At 44.7% G+C, this 12,264-nt stretch overlaps 1 protein-coding gene across 2 annotated transcripts in view; it reads left to right on the forward strand.

Moving 5' to 3' along the window:
* Positions 1-2,102: 2,102 nt before the first annotated feature.
* NEDD9 (neural precursor cell expressed, developmentally down-regulated 9) overlaps positions 2,103-12,264 on the forward strand; it is a 184,101-nt gene continuing 173,939 nt past the window's right edge. For both annotated transcript variants that reach the window (XM_019830242.3, XM_045057120.1), the window contains exon 1: positions 2,103-2,297. The gene's annotated coding sequence lies outside the window, so the exon portion shown is untranslated. The remainder of the gene's footprint in view (positions 2,298-12,264) is intronic.

Consider the following 12,264-nt stretch of genomic DNA (forward strand, 5'->3'; position numbering starts at 1 on the left):
CATCTTTCCAAGTGGAAAAAAAATATTTCAGTTGTTTTTTTAAAACAAGTGTGATCTGTGTTTGGAAAAAGTCTGAACTCCTTAGTTCGTCTTGACAGACATGCTCTCTCTCCATTTTAAAGCCTCAGCCGTGGGACGTGCAGTGGGAAAGAAAGCCATGGGGATGTGGACAAAAGAACAGAGTTAAGGATAATCAAGTTGCCCATCTCAAGTGCTTGATGTAAATGAAGGCCAAGCTTAGCCTTCTTATATATCTAAGGTGTCACTGACTTATGGAGACAGCTCGATAGCATTCGTCTTCGAGGTATTATGGATAACTGGAAATTATTTTTTCCGAAATTGACACACTTAAATTTATGCTGCTTAAATATCTAGTGGAGAAAATAGCACATGATATGGGATAACGGGAAATGCATGGAGGGACATTTTGAAAAAATATGTACTGTCTAGACTTCCGCTCTGCTCGATTTGTTATGGATATGCTGCCCTAGAAAATAAAAATTGGGGAATAGGATAATTCTATCCCAGATCTGGAACTGTTCCTGATATATAGCATGTATGCAAGAGCGGTGTTTTAAGGAAAAGAAGAGAGAAAGAAAAAATAGATGATACTTTTACCATGAATGTTGCTAATTACACCTATGGATGCAATATTTATATAAGGATTACCATGGATGTTCTTGTCATCGATTTATTTATAAGTCCTAATTACACAAGGCATTGAGCAGAGTGTTTTGTTTCTTTACTTAAATATGGCATCTGCTGGGGTGCCTGGGTGTTTCCATCGGCTGAGCGTCTGACTTTGGCTCAGGTCATGATCTCGCGGTTTGTGAGTTCGAGCCCCGCATCTGGCTCTCTGTGCCGACAGCTCGGAGCCTGGAGCCTCCTTCGGATTCTGTGTCTCCCTGTGTCTCTGCCCCTCCCCCGCTCATGCTCTGTCTCTCTGTGTCTCTCAATAATAAATAAACGTTAAAAAAATTAAATATGGCATCTGCTTATGGGTGAAGTATTTCCTTCATATGACTCAGGCCGGCCCAACACTTAAAAATAGACGACACGGATCTGAATTTCAGAAAAGTATTGCAGGATATTAAGACACCCAAAACGGCAATGAAACAGAAGTCACAAGAGCGCAGTGGATACCATGAGCGGAGATCAAAGATGAGGGGGAAGGTCAAGGGCAGTGCTTTTCTTTGTGTTGACCCTGGAGCAGGAACTCTACCTGATCACGGGGGAGTATCGATCCTTCAAACCATCTCCCTCTCTCCTCAACCCTCTCTGTCCCCCAGTCCCTTCCTAGGCACCAGCAAGGGATGGGAAGTGGGAAGAGAAGTAAAAACCAAAGGACTGAGCTTATAATAATATAACTCACCACTAGTGATGATAGCAAACGCTCATATCCTGCCTACCTACTGACTTGTGACAGCCACTCTTTGAGCGCTTTACATATAGTAACTAATTTAACTCTCGCAACAATCCTATGACTGTCCCATTTTACAGATGAGGAAGTTGAGGCCCAGAAAGACCAAAGGCGCTTAAAGGGTAACCACCAGGTAGTTAGCTTCAGACCAGACCACTTGTCGGCTACCCAGAGGCACAGCCAGAAGACAAAGGTTTGAGACTAAGGAACTTCCAAAGTCCTTTCCACATGCTCAGTCTAGGCCTCCATTCCACACTGGGATGCTCCATCTGGGTGCCTAGCGCCTAGCAGGGTGCCTATCAGTGCACAGACTCAAAAAATACTGGTCGAATGAAAAGTTGCTTCGTGTCAACTTATAGTGGAATTCTTTAGAGTCTATTAAGTCCGTAAAACCACAAAACCCTGATTTGGTTGGCCTTAACATAGCCGAATGTTTGCCTCCAGGCAGCCTAGAAAGGAGTTTATGCCACTCTGCAGAATGCCAGTGCAATGATAATTTAAAGATCACCTCTCTTTCTCAAAAGAGCAAGCAGTACCGATGAGAGCTAGATTTCTCACCTGCCCCTAAACTACATATCTCCCCCAGTGTATGAAAAAAAAAAAAAAAAAAAAGACACAGAGAGGAAATGAACTGAGACAACATCACTTGCAGCAACCGGAAGGAAAAACACACACAAACCCTGTTCACAGTCTATATGTGTGGTTGCTCAGTAGGGTAATGCTTGCAGCTGCCTTTAGAAGCGAATCTGGTGGCCGGGGCAAGACACAAGCATCGGGATGAGGCAGGACTGAGCTCCCAGCTCCCACCTGCCTGACTGGGGAGAGGGAGAGAATACCAGTGAGACCAGACGATCCAGCAGCAGTGGCTCTGCCCTGGGTAAGTTCTCAGACACTTGTGGCCTGACGGGGGGTGGGACTCACTCAGACTCTGACTTCCTCAGCTGGTATCAGACATCTGTTAGTGTTCCCCTCTGTTGACACCCCTGAACTGGAGCTGAGAGGGCCTCAACACGTCCCAAAAGTGGAAAGAGGGACTCCAGGATTCTTTCCTGTCGACCCGCAGGCACTGGCTTTAAAGCAACCTGAAACCTACACGATTCTATTTTTGAAATCATCGTGGGGAGGTGCTTCCGGGTGTGTAAGCTGGATGGCTCCTCCCCCTTGCTGCCCTCCGCAGAGGGCATACCTGTGATAACCTTGAGCTTTGGCTTCTCCTAAATTATTTCATTACTTCAAAGTGTGGGCTGTCACTTGCACATTGTGATGGACTAAAATCATTCATAATGTCATTTTCAGTCCCTCTGGGAGTCAGCCTGGAGGGGTAGGAAATGGTGATTGGGGATTGGACTCAGGGTTGATTGGCTCTGCAGAGAACTGGCCATCAGCATCATCTCTAAGGGGTTGGGGACAAATCACACTATGTTCTACCTGTTCGCACTGGGCCACCTCAACTTCTCCATCCTTTCTTTATTCTGTATTTACTAATTCCCTTGAGTCGTTCATTCATTCGGTAGCGTTTCTTCCGCAAAGGAATTGAGGCAGCCTTTTCATCTTGCTGAAATCATTTCAAAATGAAAAACACGGACAACTTTCAAGGGAATGCCATCCGAAAAGCGTTGCATGTTGTTCAAAGCTGTGTGGACGTCGGCGGGCTGGTTTTCTGCCCTGTGTGCCCGTGATGAGAGCTGAGGGTGTGTGCTCTGGTCTTCTTAACCCCTGTTTGAGGAGCTCTCCCCCGCCTCCCAGAAAGTTGGTTCCCACCAGAAGTGGGTGTGAAGAGCCCATGACAGGACCCTGGGAACAAGTCAAGTGATTTTCCTCCTTGTTTCTACTTCCTTCCAGTTTGGGGATAAATTCCTTCCAATCTGCAAGGACCTCCCTGTTTTAAGAGTGGGGCAAAGTGGAGCAGTGGAAAGGGCAGGATGAGAAATCAGCTTTGAGTTGGAGCTCCACCATTTCTCATTAATTAGTTCATTCATGGGGCAGCTGCTTTTAAGTCAAAACTTACATAAGATGAAGGAAAACGGACATTGCCCTGCTTCCAAAAAGTTTACGGCGCAGGGGAGAAGCAGACGTTAATTACTAATTACACAAATGCGATAAGGATCACAACATATTGTGGGGGAAGCTGATCTCGCCTGGGAGGCAGGGAGGTTTCTAGAAAGAAAATGAGACTAGAATTGAAAAAAAGGCGTAGGAGTTCACAAGGCTATGCTCCAGGCAGAGAGAACAGCAGAGACCGTTTCCTGAGGTAGGAGACCACAGAATTATCTGGCAAAATCAAGGCCAGTGTAGCAGGAGGCGAGGGGATAGTGGGTCAAATTAGCCCGAAGTGCAGCATGAAAGATGCTGCTTATTCCAAAAGCCACGGAGAAGGTAGAGGGGTTCTCCACGGCTGTTAGAATAGGTGTGGAGGACGGATGGAAAGGGACCACATCTAGAGACAGGGAGACCAATCAGAAGGTGGAGAAAGTCAGCCAGGCAAGTGTATCTACGTGAATACAGACAAGAGTGGTCGCAGTGGAGACAGAATTACACAAATTTAAAAGTCAGCTAGAAAGGAAACTCGACGGCACTTGGTGGTGGACAGAAAAGGAGAGCGAGGGGGGAAGGGTCAGAGATGACCCCCAGTTTCCCAGTTTGCACATTCAAACGGATCTTGATGCTGTCATAGCCAGTCACTGAGACTGGGGAAGCTGGTGGGGACCAGGCTTGGGTTGGTTCAGTTCTAGAATTGATCCAAATGCAGATGTCAGCCAGGCATTCGACACTGGCCAATATCTAGAGCTCAGGGGAGAGGTCTGGGGATCCTTGGCATAGATTTGGTAATTGCAACCATGATTGTGGGTGATACATGCTTGAGGGAAAGTATCAAATGGGAAAGGAAAGCGTGGCTTAGAATCGAATCTAAGAAATTCTAACCTTTATTTTATTTTAGTGTTTGTTTTTGAGAGAGGGAGAGAGAGAAGGAACATGAGTGGGGGAGGGGCAGAGAGAGAGCTGGCAGCCCGGAGCCCAACATGGGGCTGGAACTTAGGAACCACCAGATCATGACCTGAGCCGAAGTCGGATGCTTAACCGACTGGGCCACCCAGGCACCCCATCCCCTACCTCTATTTAAATGTTAGAATTTCTTGGGGCGCCTGGGTGGCTCAGTCGGTTAAGCATCCGACTTCGGCTCAGGTCATGATCTCGCGGTTCGTAAGTTCCAGCCCCACGTCGGGCTCTGGGCTGACAGCTCAGAGCCTGGAGCCTGCTTCATATTCTGTGTCTCCCTCTCTCTCTGACCCTCCCCTGCTCGTGTTCCATCCCTCTCTCTCAATAAGTAAATAAATGTTAAAAAAGTTTTTTTAATAAATAAATAAATAGAAGTTAGAGGAGAAGGAGCCCCCGCAAGAAGACTAGCGCAGTTCTTGAAAAGAGAAATGCAAAATTGCCACGTGACCCAGCAATTCTTCTCCTAGTAAAACATCCAAGAGAACTGAAGACAGGGACTCAAATATGTACATGTGTGCACACTTTCCTAGCAGCACTATTCACAACAGCCTGAGATGGCAAGCAGCTTAAATGTCCATCAGCAGATGAGTGGAGAGACAAATTGTGGTATGTCCATACGCAATGGAATACTATGCAGCCACCAAAGAAAAAATGAACTAATACATCCCACAGCAGGGTTAAGTCTCAAAGGCACTGTGTAAAGTGAAAGACGCCAGGCACAAGAAGTACTTGATTCCATTTACATGAAATACCCAGAATGGATAAGTCAGTAGAGACAGAGTGCAGGTTGATGGCTACCAGTGGCTATTACTGAGTAGGAGATTTCCTGTGGGGGTGATAAAAGTATTTTGGAGCCAGATGCAGGTGGTGTTGGCACAGCATTGTGACCATATTGAACGCCGCTGAATTGTCCTCTTGCAAATGTCTAATGTATGTCATGTGAATTTCACCTGGATGTTAAAAAAGAAGACGACCGGGAAGGTGTAACCAGGGGTGTAGAACTTTGGGCAAATGATGCCTAAAATGATAGAGCCTCTTTCTCTGTATGTAAATGAGGGGAAAGAGCCCTCTTGGAATGCTGTGGTATGGGTCAAGCATGACACGTTTTTGAAGTTTCTAGCAGAGGAAGGGTGGAGTGAAAACAGTTTCCTACCTACATCCTTTGGGCCTCATCAGGACTGAACTAACTTCTAACAGCCTGAGTCTTTATCTCAGGACCTGAGAGCTTTCTCCAAGCCAAGCAGGGCCACTGTAATTGCTTAAAGGCAAATGAAAAGGCCCAGAATCCAACTCTCGAGTGGGCCGTAAACATCCCAGCTCCCTCAGGCCTGAGTGGAATAACTCTAAGACGCATGTTTTACCGATTCCCTAAAGTTTCCATGTGAACTTAAGCTCAGTTGCCACAGGGGTAGCCGGCTTGATAACTGACCTTTTATGTGCCGTCCCTTCTCACGACTCTTCCCTGGCTTCCTGCTCTCCAGCAAGGTGTCCTGGGATCATTGGTTAAACTACCCGCACTTGAGGGGGCCTGGGTGGCTCAGTCAGTTAAGCATCTTGGTTTGGGCTCAGGTCCTGATCTCCTGGTTTCGCAAGTTTGAGCCCGGTGTCAGGCTCTGCGCTGGCAGTAAGGAGCCTGCTTGGGATTGTCTCTCTCCTTCTCTTTCTTTTCATCCCCAACTTGCACTGTCTCTGTCTCTCTCAGGACAAATAAGTAAACTTTAAAAGTAAACAAACAAACAAAGTACATGCACTCGAATATGAGTCAGGGTCTGCTTCTGGGGAAATTCAAGCTGCTACATAGCCCTGTGCATACTCAGGTCATGTCACCCACTGTTCCCCGTTTACTTAGGCATCTGCATTTTGATATCCCTCATATCTATTCAGGGCCATATGGAGGACGTCCTCCTCAGCCCCTTATGAGATCCTGCTTAGAGAAAGGACTCAGGTACACAGGGAGAGATCCTTTATTTTTTTTAAAGAGCTTATTTTTAGGGCACCTGGGTGGCTTAGTCGGTTGAGCGTCTGACTTCTGCTCGGGTCATGATCTTGCAATTCATGAGTTCGAGCCCCGTGTTGGGCTCGGTGCTGACAGCTCAGAGCCTGGAGCCTGCTTCCGATACTGTGTCTCCTTCTCTCTCTGCCCCTCCCCCGCTCTCTCTCTCTCTCTCAAAAATAAATAAACATTAAAAAGTAATGAAAATAGTTTATTTTTAAGTAATCCCTACATCCAACATGGGGCTCCGGCTCACAACCCCGAGATCAAGAGTCACATGCTCTTCCAACGGAGCCAGCCAGGCGCCCCAGGGAGAGTTCCTTTAGACGTAACATGTCCTGTGCAAAACTGTATCACACCTTACTCCAAATGCCCTCCATTTTCCTTCCGCTTATCTGTCTCCTGGCAACTCCTTTGATCAAAGTTTCCAAACTGTGGGGCACCACAGGATATACACAATACACAGATATAGCATACAATCATGCTGTCACTAGACCTTGCCACAGAAAACTTTTCCATTTTCACTCTCCTGATCGTTTGAGATTGGCCTGATCTTAACATTCTCTAACCATTGGCCATTTACCTTTTTAACAAGGAGAAAGGGAGCCTTGGACTATGAGCCATCAGCAGTCAACGAGAGCCAGCTAAAATTCACCAGCATAGTTTTGTTTTCCTGCATCTGTTTTCCATGATTACCTTCTATTAACTGTAGCGACACTGGCTCTTCACCTGCAGGAGTGGTATAAACTTTCTTTTAGTATAAGTAAATATCTTCAAGTTAAAAAAAAAAAGTGAGCCGATTGAAAGGAAAAAAAATCATGTTACTAATTGTGCTGGGAGCACAACTGATATGGTAGACACTGGGAGGCAGGACTTTGAGAGAAGACTGGCAGAGCTTCATTCGAGCGGGAGCTCCTCAAGGCCACAGCTGAGTCTCATTCCAGCCAGCGCCTGCCATGTGTGCGTGCCACAGGGCCACGAATGACAGGGACGTCCCACGCTGGGGTGTCCAAGCCACCCTTTGCTGCAGACTGTTTTGATCATTCAAATCAACACTGCACCCACGGTAGCTCCCAAATATCCAGGCAGTGATGATAGCTTGAAATTGACACCCTTCCCGGCTCCATCACATGGTGGTTCTGCCCTAAGGAAGCATCCTGGGGAGTCAGAAGTAAGTCAAGCAATGGTGAAGGGAGGTAACGAGTGAAGGTATCAGTACATCCACAATTCTTTTTCACCTTCGGTTCCGACTGGAAGCTTTGGTGAATGGAGGTCTATAACTCCGCTAACGTTCTCTTTGATTTTTATAAGCAGCTGTTATCCCCCAAGCCCCTCCCTTCGTTTTCCAAGGAAGATGATAAATGAGGATTAATAATCTGCACAAACTTCACTTTAGGAAAAATTTTTAGGTATTGGAAAACATTTCATACTACAAAGAAGCATATGTTACGTGCGCCTACCTTCTAAATAGTAATAGAAATAAACCTTACCAACCCTTGAGGCCTGATTCATGCCCCCAGCCAATTGTATCAGTTTCTACCCATGCCCCCCCACAAAGGGAACTGCTCTCTTAAATTCTATGTTAATCATTCTCCCTTACTTTTCTTTTTAGATATGCCTCATATGTCTATAGGTACAGATATATCATATGTGGACTGTAAGTTATGTCTAAATTTATTTATATAAACATTAATTAATATGTAATTTATGTGTATTGTATATGCTGTTTATTTTTTCCTGTTTGGTAACTTTAAGCAAATATGATCATACCGTATATATCCTTCTATAACTGGAACGTGTTGGCTCAACATTGTTTCTGAAGGTTAATCCACATCGATGCAAATAGGTGTTGACGAGTTATTTTGATGGCTGTATAGCATTCTATCAAGTGGACATATGACAGTCTATTTATCATTTCTCCCCATTGACAGTGCTAGGTAATTGCCACCAATGAAGGCTCAGGGTATAATTTCAGGAATGCTCCCCAGATCTCTCCCTCTTTCATGCACAAAACACTACCAGCAGAGGCGTGAGGCCTGGCTTCATGCTAGAAACAGGCTTCCACTGGAGGTAAGAGGTAAATGAATTAGGGAACCGAGAGCCAGAAGGAAAAAGACATCAAAGGAGAGGAGGGGCCTTAAAGGGGAAGGAAGAAAGAGATAAAAATGACTCCCAGAGAGAAAACATACTCCCAGGGGTGAACTGTGCTTCCTGCAGGCACATTAGGGAAGGCTTTCACTCTCAATGTCCACTTCCCCTACCACACAAACCCTCAGTGGGAGGGTCTATGTGAATATGGACTCTACAGAAGCATCCTCCCTCAGGTCCACAGATAGACTCCGTGACTGCTAATCTCGTTGCTAGATCCCCAAAAGAACCAGATTTCATGCCGTGCTCCCCTAGAGGCTTCCAGCTGACGTATTTTTAGATTCGTCTTTTCCTTAGCCTTATGGGGGGACCAATTATCTGCCACACATCAAGTGGTACCGTGTCCGTGAACCTTTTGTAACCTTTTGGCTAGTTTCCATGATGGAAATTCCCCACCCACAGCTTCACTCTAAAGAGTGGAAATATTTAGAGGAAGTGATACTATTAATGTCTCAGCATCGCCCTGGGAAGTATTTTCCCCTAAAATTACAGTAGTAAATTGGTGCCTCCCATAACACCATCACAACACAGCTTTGACAAGTACAATGTTCTCTCGGCACCTGTTTCTCTAGAGAGATGTACAGGTGCTTTGCATCACAAGAGAAATGAAACTTTGGGGAGGTAATGCTCTCTGGTCCTCCACCAGAGGGGAGAAATTAAGGTCAAAAGCTGTCGGAGGTGGGGAGACACCTGGGTGGCTTAGTCAGTTGAGCATCCCACTCTTGAGTTTTGGCTCAGGCCATGATCCCAGGATCCTATGATCGTGGGATTGAGGCCCATGTCGGGCTCTGCGCTGAACATGGTGCCTGCTTAAGATTCTCTTTCTCTCCCTCTGCCCCCCTCTCCCACTTGGGCACTCTCTCTCTATCTCTCTCTCTCAAATTAAAAAAAAAAAAAAAAGCAAGCTATCTGGGTTGTGTCACTGGTCTGGCTTTGGCGGCGGCTGTGGGGCCTCGGTGAGTGAGAATGATTCTTGGTAAATAGCATGTGTTGACTGATTCATTGAGAGAGTAAATGAGTAAGGCATACTGAATTAGCCCGGGTTCTTGAGACAAGCAGAGCCAATAGCATGTGAGTATGTGTGTAACGATACAGAGAGCTTTCTTTTAAGGAATCGGCTTATGCTTCTATGGAAGCTGGCAAGCTCCTCGGAGACCCAAGGAAGAGGGGATGTTGCAGCTGAGTGTGAAGGCAGAGTCGGCTGGCAGAATTCTTCCTCAGGGGCAATCGGTCTTTTTCTCTTAAGGCTTTCAACCGATTAGATGAGGCTCACCCACATCACAGAGGGCTATCTGCTTTCCTCAGAGTCAACTAATCTAAATTTTCATCTTACCTGACTAGTAACTTCATAGAAACATCTAGAATAATGTTTGATCAAATATGGGGATCTCTTGGCTTGGCCAAGTTGACACATAAAATTAGCAATCGCAGATACCATATCTCATTTCAGAAAATCAGGTAGTTATCTGCTCAACATTAGTCAAGGGCCCCCTATGGGCGGACACTGTGCTGGGTACTGAGGATTCAACCATGAAGCTAAGTAGACAAAATCCCCATCTTTAAGGAAATCATGCAGAAGAGATGCCCAAGGAATTAAAATCCCTTGTAAGATTTATGCCTACAAGAAGCACTACAAATACAACATGAGCCAATCAAATCCAATTTACTTGATACTATGGTACTGGGATATAATAAGGTTGTGTCTTCATGGAATTCCTGGTTGAGGAGGGACCTCAGATGTAAATTATAGAACGACCATAAACACATTTCAACAATCACACACAGCATGCTATCCGTTGTACAGCTTTCCAAAGTACATATAATTCAGTTATAAATGACAGTGAGGATTAACAAATTGCATACAGTTGTATTTGAAATAAAGTGACTGAACTATTTTGTACATAGTTTTTTTTTCATATTTCTCTATTTTTATGGCAAGATGGATAAAAGAACCACTTAATAAAGGTGTTATGATCTGAGAAGCACTGATTTGGAAAGGCTCAGCTAGGACTGTTTGATGATATTCCTTTGGTTGGTTGCTTTAAGTTATTTACTTTATTGGCCCCTGTTTTCATTGCACTCTTGGTATTTTGTCTGAAGCAAGGGCAGTTATTAGAAATAAAGGGATTAGTTCATTTTATTTAGAGCTGAGAATCCATTTTTTAATTAAAAGTTTTTTTAATTGTTTATTTTAAGAGAGAGCAAGTGGGGGAAGGACAGAGAAAGAGAGGAAGAGAGAGAATCCCAAGCAGGCACCCCGCTGTCAACACAGAGCCTGATGCAGGGCTCGATCCCACGAACCATGAGATCGTGACCTGAGCAGAAATCAAGAGTCAGACACTCAACTTCCTGAGCCCCCAGGCTCCCTGAGAATCCATTTTTTTAAAAAGTGATGAGGTTATCTGTGCCTGCTTGCTAAGTGCTGTATGTGGCTCTGGGCCTATGAGCCTAGGCATAACTTACACTCTAAGAACATTGGTATTTTACTGGGATATTCGAGGGCCACAACCTAGGGGTTATAATCCTATCCAAGTATCCTTGTGCCCTTTCCAGCCCTTATCAAAAACTTTGATTGGTATACTTCAGACAGTGAAATTTTACTGAAGAAAGAAAGCATCATGACACTTTATCACGGATTATCCACCCCCTCTCAGGAAGCTTACCCTCAAGTTGAGGAAAAAACCACACATTTGTTTGCAAAGCAAAGACCACACTTAAAAGGCCGCTAAGTGGCTTCCTTAATGTTCCCCTAAAAGGCCAATTATGCACCCGACTCAGGACTTCTGCACTGGAAGGACCTTCCGAGTCTTACTTGCCAGGCTCCCCCCTTCCCTCAGCAATCAGGTCACACCTTATCACACTAGTCTTCCCTGATCATTTTATATATAATAAATATATATATTTATATATAATATATATTATATATTTATATATTTATATATATTTATATATAATAAATATATATATTTATATATATTATATATAATATATTTATATACATATAAATATATAACAATAATATAATATATAATAATATATTATATATTTACATATATTTATATATAATATATATTATTTATATATAATAAATATATTTATTTTAATAAATATATATATATTTATTTATACACATATATATATATATATATATGCCCCCAACACTCCCGCCATTACCTGCACTTACCACCACCTGCCATTGTAAATACCTGTGTATTTGCTTATTTTTTGTTTACTCCTCTGGACTTAGTTTTGTTCACTGCTGTGTCTCTGGCATTGATAGGCGCATAAGAATGGATGGATAAACAAAGGAGTGAGTGAGTGAGTGAGTGAGTGAGTGGATCGCCAAGTGAGTGTTAGAGGCCAGTGTCACCATGAAGAAGGAGAGTTCTTTGAGTCAGGAAGCCTGCTCGGGAGAGCTGAGGCTCAGATGGCCGGCCTCGTGGAGTGGGAAAGACCTAGAAAAGCATGAGGAGATTGTGAGGGGGAATAAGAGGCGGCCTGAGCAGCGGATCGAGGTGGCTGTGCACCAGGACGCTCCTGGGGGACCTGCAAGCTGGTCCCTTTGACTTGAGCGCAGATAGTGGGAGGGCAGAGGCAGGAGACACCCCCCCTCGCACACTGAAAGAATGGGGGGCAGGCCTGGTTGTCCCTGGTGAGGGGCCAGGAGCCCGCCCTCTTGGACTGCGCATGCTGGAGGCAGAGACAG

The sequence above is a fragment of the Felis catus genome, chromosome B2, assembly GCF_018350175.1.
Source record: "Felis catus isolate Fca126 chromosome B2, F.catus_Fca126_mat1.0, whole genome shotgun sequence".
NCBI classification, from domain to species: Eukaryota; Metazoa; Chordata; class Mammalia; order Carnivora; family Felidae; genus Felis; species Felis catus.